The sequence below is a fragment of the Mustela nivalis genome, assembly GCF_964662115.1.
Source record: "Mustela nivalis genome assembly, chromosome: 3".
NCBI lineage: Eukaryota > Metazoa > Chordata > Mammalia > Carnivora > Mustelidae > Mustela > Mustela nivalis.
In genome coordinates, this window is record NC_139022.1 from 95,131,602 (window position 1) to 95,143,871 (window position 12,270).

The following is a 12,270-nucleotide window of genomic DNA, read 5'->3' on the forward strand; positions in this document are numbered from 1 at the left end:
GTTAAAGCCTCTGCCTTCGGCTCAGGTCATGATCCCAGGGTCCTGAGATCCAGCCCTGCATCCACATCCGCATCCACATCCGCATCCACATCCGGCTCTCTGCTCAGCAGGGAGCCCACTTCCCCCCTCCTCTCTGCCTACTTGTGCTCTGTCAAATAAATAAATAAAATATTTTAAAAAACAAAACAAAACAAAAATACCCACAATGCAAATTCAAACCATATACTCACTCCACAGATAAAACTGAAAGACATCAAATACTGGCAAGAATGCAGAACTATGTAACATATACTGCTGTGCAAATGCAAATGGTTTAGCACTCTGTTAACAGACACTGCAAGTTTTTAGCAGTCAAATACACAAAATTCATATGACCCTGCAATCACGTTGTTGGGTAATTTTCCCAAGAGAAAGGAAAACCGTTCTCCTCACCAAATCCAATATGCAAATGTTCACACAAACTCTATTCACAATAGTCAAACACTGGAAACAATCCAAATGTCTAGCAACCAGAGAATGGATAAACATTTATTGTGTATCCACACAAGAGAATACCACTTAGCCATAAAAAATATGGATTATAATACATGCAATAACATGCATGAAAGAAGTCAGAAACAAAAGTATACAGTGTTTGGTGCCTCTATATGAAATTCTGGAAAACAATTCGCAACACAAAAGACAAGAAAAACAAAAGTGGTTTCTACAGAATAGGGGTGAGGGAAGAGGACAGTCTGTAAAGAACAACAGGGTAACTTTCTGGGTAATGTAAACGTTCCACATTCTCAGGTGGTGGGATTACACAACTGATATGTCTTTTAAAAACCTTTAAACTACACTTAGAGTGAATTTACTGTATGTAAATTATACCTCAATATACCTAGTTTAAAAATGGGTTTGCAATCCATTAAAAAATGAATATGCACACATTCTTTCATAGAAACCAACTACTAAAATGTTAATTTTTTAAAAAAAATCTTCTTTGACAGAGATCACAGGTATGCGGAGAGGAAGGCAGAGAGAGGGAGAGGGAAGCAGGATCCCCACCGAGCAGAGAGCCCAATACCTTCAATCCGTGGTAGAGAAAAACGGGTAATTACTTTTCTTTTGATCATTTCTACAAGTACCAGATACTATCACTACATTATATGATAGCTTTAATGTTGGCTAACTGCCCATTCAACTGAAATGGCAGTTAGTATTAGAAAGATAAATGAAACATACTCTAACCAATATACTATTAATCCACCTGACAGACTTTTCTTCCTAAAAGGACAGAAATACTTAGGAACACCAGTCACTTGTTTCTTTTAAGAAGGCCAAACAGAGAGTTGGAAATCTGTGAGAATGTTTTGGAAATATTAGTATTCTAGAACTGTCACATCTGTGCTACTACATATTAAAATTCATTATTGTAACCATCATATCTTTTTCACTTTAGAAGCATATTAATATGATCTTATGTGCATAAAATTTTATGTCAGGTTAATAAAGGGGACTTTTAAAAGTACTTGTTATAAAAGTTCTATGGATCTGACTGGATTCTCTATCACTGTCTACAGAACTATGCTGCCTAATACAAGCCTAATAGCTAGTAGCCACATGCTATTGTTTAAATTTGCATTAAAATTTAACTTAAAATTCACTTCCTCATCTGCACTAGCCACATTTCAAATAAGGACTTAAGTCTAGCAATTACCATACTGAACAATGAAAACATAGAATGCTTCCCTCATTTCACAAAGTTCAATTGGACAGTCCTATACCAGAGTTAAGATCTACTTAGAACACTACAAAAATTAATTGTAAAAAAAGAATACAGATAACAAAATTCAAATCCCAACTCTGTCACTTACTGATGACCTTAGGTAAATTAATTAATCTCCAAGTTTCTTAAAATCACTAAATGGAAATAGCACTTATTTCACATGGCAATTGGGAAAAGCAATTCCTAATCTAAAATACTGTGAAAATTAGTTATTAAATGATCCAAAAAGAAGATATTCCTGAATGGGAATAAACCCATATTAACAATGTATTATTTTGGGGCACCTGGGTGGCTCACTCAGTGGGTTAGGCCGCTGCCTTCAGCTCAGGTCATGATCCCAGAGTCCTGGGATCGAGTCCCGCATTGGGCTCCCTGCTCAGCAGGGAGCCTGCTTCCCCCTCTCTCTCTACCTGTGATCTCTGTCAGATAAACAAATAAAATCTTAAAAAAAATAAAAAGTATTATTTGAAAAGTCACAACTGTATCTCACTAAGGAAAAGAAAAATTTAGTAGCTAGCTAAGAATAAGTTACCTTCTCAGTCCTGAAACAAGAGTATGCTTTCTCTACACTTTCCTAATAAAAACTTTAACTACGAGCCATCATAGTTGGAAGTCTATGCTTTAGATATACAGAATATGTAGGTTCCAAAATACCACTTAATGACTGTGTGACCTTGGTGACTTAAATCTCTGTGCTTTCCTCTTCTCATTCGTAAAATAAGAACAGTAAGACTTTCCCACCCACACAAACTATCAGGATTAAAGTAGTTAATTCAGGGGCACCTGGGTGGCTCAGTGGGTTACAGCCTCTGCCTTCAGCTCAGTCATGATTCCAGGGTCCTGAGATCCAGCCCCACATCGTGCTCTCTGCTCAGCAAGGAGTCTGCTTCCTTCCCCCTGCCCCTCACTTGTGCTCTATGTCAAATAGATAAAATCTTACAAAAAAATACTAGTTAATTCACTTAAAGGGCTTAAACAGCCAGCTTAAACAGCCAATGTGGAAAACGTTGATAAATAACAGTTACCAAAAATCGAGTCATCGTGACAGGTGCTGATTTCCAGAATATATCAAGAACTCCTGAAACTCAAATTTATTAACAGCTCAAGACCTTAAATACACCTTTCTTCAAAGAGAAAAACTGGCCAATAAATAAGACATCAATAATCATTAGAGAAACGCAAATCAAACCCACAATGAGATACTACTTCATAACCACTAGGTTATGAGAACATCGAGAACAACAAATGTCAGAAAGAATACGGAGAAAATGGAACCCATGTGCCCTGCTGGTAGGAATAAAAAACAGTGCAGCCTTGATAGAAAACAGTATGGTGGTTCCTCAAGGAATTAAAAATAGACTTACCATATGAACCAGCAATTCCACTTCTGGTATATACCCAAAAGAACTAAAAGCAGGAATTTAAAAAAAAAGAAAAGGCAGGAATCCAAACAAGTATTTGTACACCCATGTTCACAGCAGCATTAGTCATCAATTCAGAAAGGTAGATATAACCAAAATGTCAGTTTACAGATAAATGGATAAACAAAATGTGATACATACATACCATGGATTATTCTTTTGTCTTAAGAAGGAAGGAAACTGATTCTACCACATACTACAACATGGATGAACCTCGAAGACACTATGCAAGCTGAAATAAACCAGTTACAAAACTAATATGGCACACTTCCACTTATACTAAGTACCTACATCAGAAATTCATAAAAATACAAAGTAGAATAGTGATTGCCAGGGGCGAGGGAGCCCGGATATGTAAAGTTAATAGTTAATGGGTAAACAGAGTTTCAATTTGGGAAGATGAAAAGTTCTGGAACTGAAAGGTAGTCATGAATGCACAACAATGTGAATGTACTCAACACCACTTAAATATACACTCAAAAATCGCTAAAATGGTCAATTTTATAGGTTTTCTCCCGCCATGATAAATTTCCCCCATTACAATGATTGGAAGATTAGTACCAAGTGGAAACAAACCTTATCTCCAAAGCTCAGACTGACTATAAATGTACAAAGATTTAAATCTGAATTTATATAAATTTAGAATATGCTTTCTTCTCTAAAGTTGTAACAGCCCAACCTACTAACTGTAGAGTGAAGACTGGCTAATTCTTTTTTTTTTTTTTTTAAGATTTTATTTATTTATTTGACAGAGAGAGATCACAAGTAGGCAGAGAGGCAGGCAGAGAGAGAGAAGGAAGCAGGCTCCCTGCTGAGCAGAGAGCCTGATGAGGGACTCAATCCCAGGACCCTGAGATCATGACCCGAGCCGAAGGCAGCAGCTTAACCCACTGAGCCACCCAGGTGCCCAAGACTGGCTAATTCTAATTATGCTGACAACTACTGGTTGGAAAGATTTCCTACTGTGGTTTTTTGTGAACATGTCCACAAATTCTTTTGAGAAAAGATGAAACCTAACTACACTCCCCTGGTTTCGGGCTAGACTTAATGACTTGCTTGGAACAAAAAGAATGTGGCAGAAATGACTTCTGGAACAGGTCGTAACAGATATACTGGCTTCTACCTATCTCTGAGATCACTTGCTCTAGGAACTGCAGCTGCCACATTTTAAAGAAACTCAAAGAGGGGCGCCTGGCTGGCTCAGTGAATGCAACTCTTGATCTTGGGGATTTGTGTTCGAGCCCCAAGCTGAGCATACAGATTACTAAAACAAACAAACAAACAAACAAAAACCAAACAAACAAAAAAACCCAAAGATTTGAAAGGAGATCCACCACGGGTAAGGAACTTTGTCCTCCATACAGCCAGCATCAACTGCTTCCAGGCCAATGAGTAGTACACTATCTTGGAAAAAGACCCTCCAGCCCCAATCAAGCCTTCAAATATCAGTAGGTCTGATAACCCTATCAGAGACTTTAGAAAGACCTAGAGGGAGCCAAAACCACTCCCATAAACTGCTGCCAAACTTCTGACCCACAGATATCACACGAGATGATACTACTACTTTTTTTAAACTCACTGAGAGTATTTATACTCATTGAAAAGCAAACTAATTTCTTTAGTATGCATTTGTAAAGACAATTTTTCAGTTTAAGAATTTTATTTTAAAGATTTTATTTATTTATTTGCCAGAGAGAGAGAGGGAGAAAGAGGGCGCACGCAAGCGAGCACAGGCAGACAGAGTGGCAGCAGAGGCAGAGGGAGAAGCAGGCTCCCAGCCGAGCAAGGAGCCCGATGTGGGACTCGACCCCAGGACGCTGGGATCATGACCTGAGCCCAAGGCAGCTGCTTAACCAACTGAGCCACCCAGGCGTACCTCAGTTTAAGAATTTTTTAAGTAGGCTCCATGTGGAGCCCAACACAGGGCCTTGAACTCAACACCCTAAGATCAAGACCTGAGCCAAGGAGTGCCTGAGTGGCTCATTCAGTTAAGCATCAGACTCTTCATTTTGGCTCAGATTGTAATCTCAGGAGAGCCCGAGCTGGAGCCCAGCAAGGAGCCTGCTTTAAAGTCTCTTCGAAAAGTGCCAGGGTGGCTCAGTGGGTTAAAGCCTCTGCCTTTGGCTCAGGTCATGATCCCAGCGTCCTGAAATCCATCTGCTCTCTGCTCAGCGGGGAGCCTGCTTCCCACCCCCGCTCTGCTTGCCTCTCTGCCTACTTGTGATCTCTGTCTGTCAAATAAATTTTTTAAATCTTTAAAAAATATATAAATAAATAAATTAAATAAAGTCTCTCTCTCTCCCTTTGGGACACCTGAGTGGCTCAGTTGGTTAACAATTGCCTTCGGCTCAAGTCAAGATCCCAGGGTCCTGGTATCTGGCACCGCAGCTGGCTCCCTACTCAGCAGAGAGCCTGCTTCTCCCTCTCCCTCTGCCACTCCATGCTTGTGTGCTCTGGCTCTCGCTCTCTCACTCTCTGTCAAATAAATAAAATCTTTTAAAAGAAAAAAAAGTGTCTCTCTGCCCCCCTCGCCTCTTCTCACTGTCTCGCTCCCGCCTTAAAAAACAACAAAACAACAACAACAACAAAAAAAAAACCTGGGGCACCTGAGTGGCTCAGTGGATTAAGCCACTGCCTTCGGCCCAGGTCATGATCTCAGGGTCCTGGGATCAAGCCCCGCATCGGCTCTCTGATCAGTGGAGAGCCTGCTTCCTCCTCTCTCTCTCTGCCTGCCTCTCAGCCTACTTGTGATCTCTCCCTGTCAAATAAATAAATAAAATCTTTAAAAAAAAAAACAACCTGACATGTGATCAAGAGTCGGACACTTTTACAGACTGAGCAGTCCAGGCATCCCTCGGTTTAAGAAATTCTTAAAGTCTATTTGCAAGTTCTGAGTTTCAAAGGAAACATGACATATTTAACCATCTGAAAACTTGTTCTTGCTAAAAATAAATACGGAAAAAACCTTTAAAAAAGGTTTCAAAAAATATAATCGTAAACTGAATTAAAGGGCAGAAAATTAAACACCAAAACATCGTACACACCAAGCTCTGAACTGAAAGATGACTCAAGAACAAGAAAATGAGTGGGATACCTTGTATAAAAAGATGCAAAAACTAGCAATTACTTGAAAGGATATAAAGCAAAAGCCTGTAACTATATTCTTGTGGGTGTGGTAGCTAACAAAAAAGGGGAAAAGCAAGCAGGTAAAACTGAAAAACATCCAACCACAAAAGGTTTATCAATAATTCTAGCATTTTGTTTCTCATGAAGCTCCTGTGCCAAGTAATGAACCTGCTCCCCAGAAAAGTATATAAGCACCCCCAAAATGATGGATTTTGGAGAATTTCAAACCAGTCTCCCACACCCACCTATGCAGCCCAAGAAAACTGACGTCAGGAAACCCTGACATACAAAACATTTAAAAAGGGGGGAAAGGGGACAGAGAATACATTTCTTTCCAACCCTCTCTCCCTAAATACGCCAAATCCACCAACCTAAGTAAGCGCTGCTTAAGTATTGAAACCCAAGAGCTATACTTTAGATTTCTCTGGCCACGTGAGAGACTACACAGAAAAAAAGAGAGAATGGCGCTCAAAGGCAAAGAGATGAGTTAGTTCGGTACTTTCCTGATCTAGGACCAAGCTAGGATAATAAATGAAACTGGAAGTGGGGAAGGACAGGCATGAATGGAAGAAACAACTTCAGACTATAACAAATACTGACCTGACATGTATATATCAGAATCTCTAAATACTGGAAATCAAAATAAAACATTACACCTATATTACACTTCACAATTAACCAAAAGCCTTCATATAAATTATTTCCATCAGCTTTCTGGAAAACCCAAGACCAAAGATTAGGTAAATACACAAGGTCATACAGGCCCCTTTCTAGATCTTCCAAACACTAAACCCAAAGTCTCCCTTCGGACTCCCAGCCATTTCCCTTTTTCTACATTGCTACCCTTACCTGGATCTAAACTGTTATCTAAAAATTTTTATCAAAAATTATATAGACAAAAGGTGGTTATGTCAAAGACAATCTGGCCTGGGTTTCAACTATATCCTCACTTGCTAACTTTACTCTCAGACTAAAAGTTCCCATACTTATTCCCTCTGTAACTCTCTAAATTTCGTTTTTCTTTCTTCTTCTGTTCACTCCTGTTATTGCCTTACTATTCCTCCCTTCCTCCATTCTCAAATGTCAGGAACTTTAAGCACAAAAATCTATGGACTCTTGTCAGAGAAAAAGTAAAAGCTAACAGGCACTCAGCTTCATACCTGTGCAAAGAGGATTTAGCTTAACTTCAAGTTCCATTAGTAATCAATATGAACCAAAAAGAAGCAGTATATAGAAGAAAAAACAAAAATATCAGAGATAACACCCAAATAGGAGTTAACGAAGTACAATTCACAAGAAAGCAATATAGCACAGTAATTAAAAATATGGAGCCCTCCAGTCAAGAGTTGGAGATTTGGTCAAGACTTCTACCTAAACTTGGTCCGAACCAAATTACTTTCTCCCAGATTCAATCTCCCAAAATCTTAATTCTTTCACCTGCACAACCGTAACTATAATAGCACTTTCTTCACAGAATTATTCTAAGAGCTAAAGTATACTATGTAAAGTTCACAGTAAAATACATGACACAATCATCTTAAATGTTAATTACCATAATTATTATGTTTAGACCTACAGTCTAGGCACAGGAGATTTAAAAAAAAAAGAGTAGGGTAGATATGAGGAAAAAAGGTGCAGGAGAGGTTGGGGAGAAGCAGCCTAGTAATTGTTCCAATTACTATTGCTATCTATTTTGATGCCAAGAATATAGGATTTATCAAAACATTCAAGTAAGTAAATCTGTCCATGAACAATTGCTATAAGCAAAGTTCACTGTTAGACAATTCAAAGATTAACGTTAATTCTTAAAAACCCTGTCTCTGGAATTATCTTGATCCTGGTATCATGGCTCTGGGTAACATCAGCAGGAAATTAATTAATTTAAAGGAAAATAATCATAAATAACGTTCTTTTCTATGAAAAAAGACCATTTATTTCCACTTCAACTTTTTTACCACATTTAAGAGGCAAATTCCTAGACAAGTAACCTGAAGCCATTAAATTCAGAAATGCAAATAATAGTCTCTCTGAAGAGAAAAGGTGGAGAACGGTCTCGCCTTTTTTTTTATATAAATCAAGGTGGACGCTCGATGGGAAGTGGACGCTCGATGGGAAGTACTACACACAGCTCTGACAGACAAAACACAAATAACCCAGTCTATTTTAACAGAGGGAATTACTTAATTCTAATCTCAATTTTAGAAAGAAAATAAACACAGAATACCTACAATCTTCTAAGTGAGATAATAGGATTCAATAGCATAGAAAAAAAGTTCTGTTTTGGAATAAAAAGAGCAACTGACAAGTTATAAAGCCATCTTTGTAAGATGTTCAAAATTATAACTGTTTATCCAATAAAGATAATGAAGTGAAATAAACTAATTTTAGCTACACTGATATATCACTAACAGTGTCTAAAAAATAAATTTTACTGTTTTTTTTAGTAACAAACATTCGAATGCCTAGGAATCACTGAAAAACTATATAACAACTAAGGGTACCTAAAAACACTACTATTCAATACTGAAAATTTTAAGTATTATTAAAACATAATCCTTGCTTTTCAAAGGATCTACTACAGAAATACTTCCAACTTTTTTAAAAAGTTTTGTTTACAAACTTGATCAGCGTAACATTCCAAAAAGAAAATATATCAAGTTATTTAAAAGAATTATGAATTATTATGAAAATCAGGCTTAAAAACCAAGTCATACATTATAATTTAAACTACCAAACTAAACAGCAACTCTGAACTCATTTTTTAGAAAGCAGCCTCAACTCATATTTAGAAAGTAAACTAACTAGCAAGACACATGAAATATTTGTTTTTTCCTAACCTTTTTACCAATCTATGAATCCATAAAAATTAAGATGAATACTCGCAAGGATTTTCACTTCATAACCACAAAAAACGTAAAAAAAAGTACTGTGAGATCTGAAATATTCTTAAATTTTAACTCTTTCTGCATTTCAATTTACTTAATGGTAGTCTTCAGACTGTCCAGGAAATTGAAGCCAAATAGTATTATTCCAAGAAACTGAACGGCTTCCAAACAGAATAAACTTGACTCTCATTACAGTTACAAATGAATGTATGATTTGCTCACCATATAATACTTACAAATTCCAACAGGACTGCACAGGAAGGTGTTGGGTTTTTCTCTGTAATCTTTATGTTTTCCAGTTTGTTTTTTTATTTTGTATCCTCTGAAATAATATCCAAGTTCTTTGAAGATACTTAACCTAGGACTATTTGACATAGAGTTACTTCAAGTCAGCTACCCATACTTCTGTTTTAAAGTTTTCATATGGCTATCTCCAGAATTAGCCAAGTTCCTTGGATTTAAGATTTTAAAGTCTTCTTTCTTATTCCATGTACTGGTCACTGTTGTACTTATCCACTCCAGATGAAATATCCAATTTATGAGCAAAAAAGCAAAAACAAAAAGAAAATTTCACATCTGAAGAGCATTCCTAAACATCAGCATATAGAGACACATAGCTATCTCAATACTACCATGCTGCTGGAAAACTGCAACATCTTAAATTTCCACGTAAATAAAAGATAAAACGGAAAAAACTCTGTATTCTTTCAATGTCTTCATTTAGAAAAGCTGTCCCATTGTGACACGAAAAGGGCTGAGGTCAAAAATTCCTAAAATTTTTAATAAAGGTAAAAATAAACTGCCAAGAAACTTCAGCAATATTTAAACAGTAATCTGAAACTGCCGAAACTATTCAGTACACAAATCAAACATATCTTACAGTTTTGGCTGAAAAACAACTAAAGGAGAGGGATGGGGGTAGGGGGAAGAGGCAAAAATACCACCAGCTGAAATAATTTAACCAGTTATAGAATCCGTTTGAACCAAAATACTGAAGAAAATGCCTGGGTCTCTTTAAGCAGCTTGTAGAATTGTTCAACTACTATAAATTCACTTCAGAGATGATTCTTGCCACTTTTAATAAACTTCTGGGGCAAAATTATCCAAAAACATTGTAATCCCAAAATGGCCACTTCAAATATCCGGGGCCTTTTACACAAAATCTAGAAGATGATCTTCATATAGGAGTAATTCAATCACCTGTAAAAGTTATAAAAAAAAAAAAAAAACTTAAATTACACACTGAATTTTAATTTTGAGCTTAAAAATTAACCCCCATCTTGAAGAGTCAACTTCTGGAGAGAAACTCACTTCTACGAAATTCTACTGGGGTCTGAAAAAAGGCTCAGCCCTGGCAAGCGCCCCAAAACAGCCTACTGGATGAAAAAAGACTTCAGAATAAAAGAGGAAAAGGTGGGAGATGTTACGGAGAAGGAGTGACTTCAATAGGGAACGGGGTGCGCATATAATACGGGGGAATTACATAAACTTCCTACACTTTTCGCGTAAAAATTAACTATGAAACTGCCCCACAACCTTAAAAAAGATTTTCTCTATTTTCAGTTCACGGGGCCCAAAGAAAAGAACAGGCCGGTTTGGTGCCATGGAGCAACAGTAAATAGAACTTGGGGGAAAAGGAGGATATAAAGAGAAAGACGCTCTCTCCAAATTAGAAATGTCTAAATGAAAAGACATATTTTCCCCACGAAGGGCAGAAAGTAGGGAGGTGAGAAATGGGGCAAGAACATTCCTTAAACTTGCCTGAGGGGGAGACTTCCCGGCTTCTATGGGATAAAGGTGTCGGTCCCCATTTCCTTGAATTAAGAAAACAGGTTTCTCCCAACACCGAGGGGGTGGAAGGTACCAAAACGTGCTCGTAAATCCCATTTAGAGTGGTTCTCTCCAAAACCAGAATAGGTCCCTTCAGGCCCCACAGGACTCCGGAGTACATTGTAGCATTAGACTCAATACACAGCAAGGACCAAGGACCCGGGAAAGGAAGAGCGGGCGCGCTACTGAAGAAACAAGCGAAGGCCACAACTCGGCCTCGACTCCCTCGGCCCTCTAAGAGGAGCAGTAGTACCAAAGGAGGCGGGCGTGTGCGAGAGGCCGGAGGAAGGAAGACCCAGCACGGAAAGCGTCGGATCCGTTCTCAGCCTCCGCCAAACATCCCCCCAGCCACCAAGCCTAAGCCATCCACCCCCTCCCCACAACCGCCACCCCCACTCCACCGCGGCCGAGTAAATATCTAAAAGGGCCTCTCTCAGCGCCGTCCTTCCGTCTCTCTCCTTGCTCTCCGCCACCCACCCCCCCACACACACACCGCGTCCGCGGGCAGCCTCACACCTCGCGCCGCCAACGCCGCTCCCGACCCCTCAAACCCCAACACCGACAGGGGCACCCCCTTTTTCCCGCAGACTCCAGCGCGGAGCAGAGAGAACGGTGTTACCTTCTGCCACACCAGAGGTGCCCCTGGCCTGGGGGTGCCGCTGCGCTCGATCCCGGGAGGAGGTTTTCGGTACTTTGAATAATCCCCTTTTGCCGCTTTTCCCTCCCCCACAACCAGTCTCAGTCCCAAAATGGCGCCGACCCGATCCGCAATGTTCTGGGTCAAGTCTCGCGAGATCGTGGAAGGTGGCGAGGCGGGGAAGGAACTAGAGGGATTGAGGAGAAGGGAGGGGAAAGGCGGGGCGAGGAGAAGGAGGAGGGAGAAAGGGTGTGGAAGAAGCGGTGCGAACGAACCTGCTGGGCGGGGCAGCAGGAGGAGCGCCTCCACCAGAGAACCTTCTGGCCCAAGCAACCGCTCACGCCCCGGCCGAAAAAGCTCCGCCCTCTACGTCGGGCGGCTGGGGGGAAGGGAATAGGGCGTGGCTACGTCTAGGGGCGGGGCGTCGAGGAAGCCCCGGAGGTAGGGGCGCGTGGGGGGCGGTGGCTCCGTGCAATGACGTCAGGAGCAGCTGGAGTCGGGGATTACCCCCTGCTGCTGACGTGAGGACGGTGAACAATCGGGAACGTTCGGTGGAAGGGGGAATTCCCCGCCGCTCCCTTGAGGAGCCCCTCCTCCTGCCCC

At 40.0% G+C, this 12,270-nt stretch overlaps 1 protein-coding gene across 3 annotated transcripts in view; it reads right to left on the reverse strand.

The window, feature by feature from the left end:
- GPBP1 (GC-rich promoter binding protein 1) overlaps window positions 1-12,008 on the reverse strand; it is a 73,530-nt gene extending 61,522 nt beyond the window's left edge. For 2 of the 3 annotated variants that reach the window (XM_082725985.1, XM_082725983.1), the window contains exons 1-2: window positions 11,650-12,008; window positions 9,437-10,400 (exon numbers count right to left, since the gene is read on the reverse strand). The gene's annotated coding sequence lies outside the window, so the exon portion shown is untranslated. The remainder of the gene's footprint in view (window positions 1-9,436; window positions 10,401-11,649) is intronic. The other variant, XM_082725984.1, reaches the window with a different exon arrangement.
- Between the last annotated feature and the right edge of the window lie 262 nt (window positions 12,009-12,270).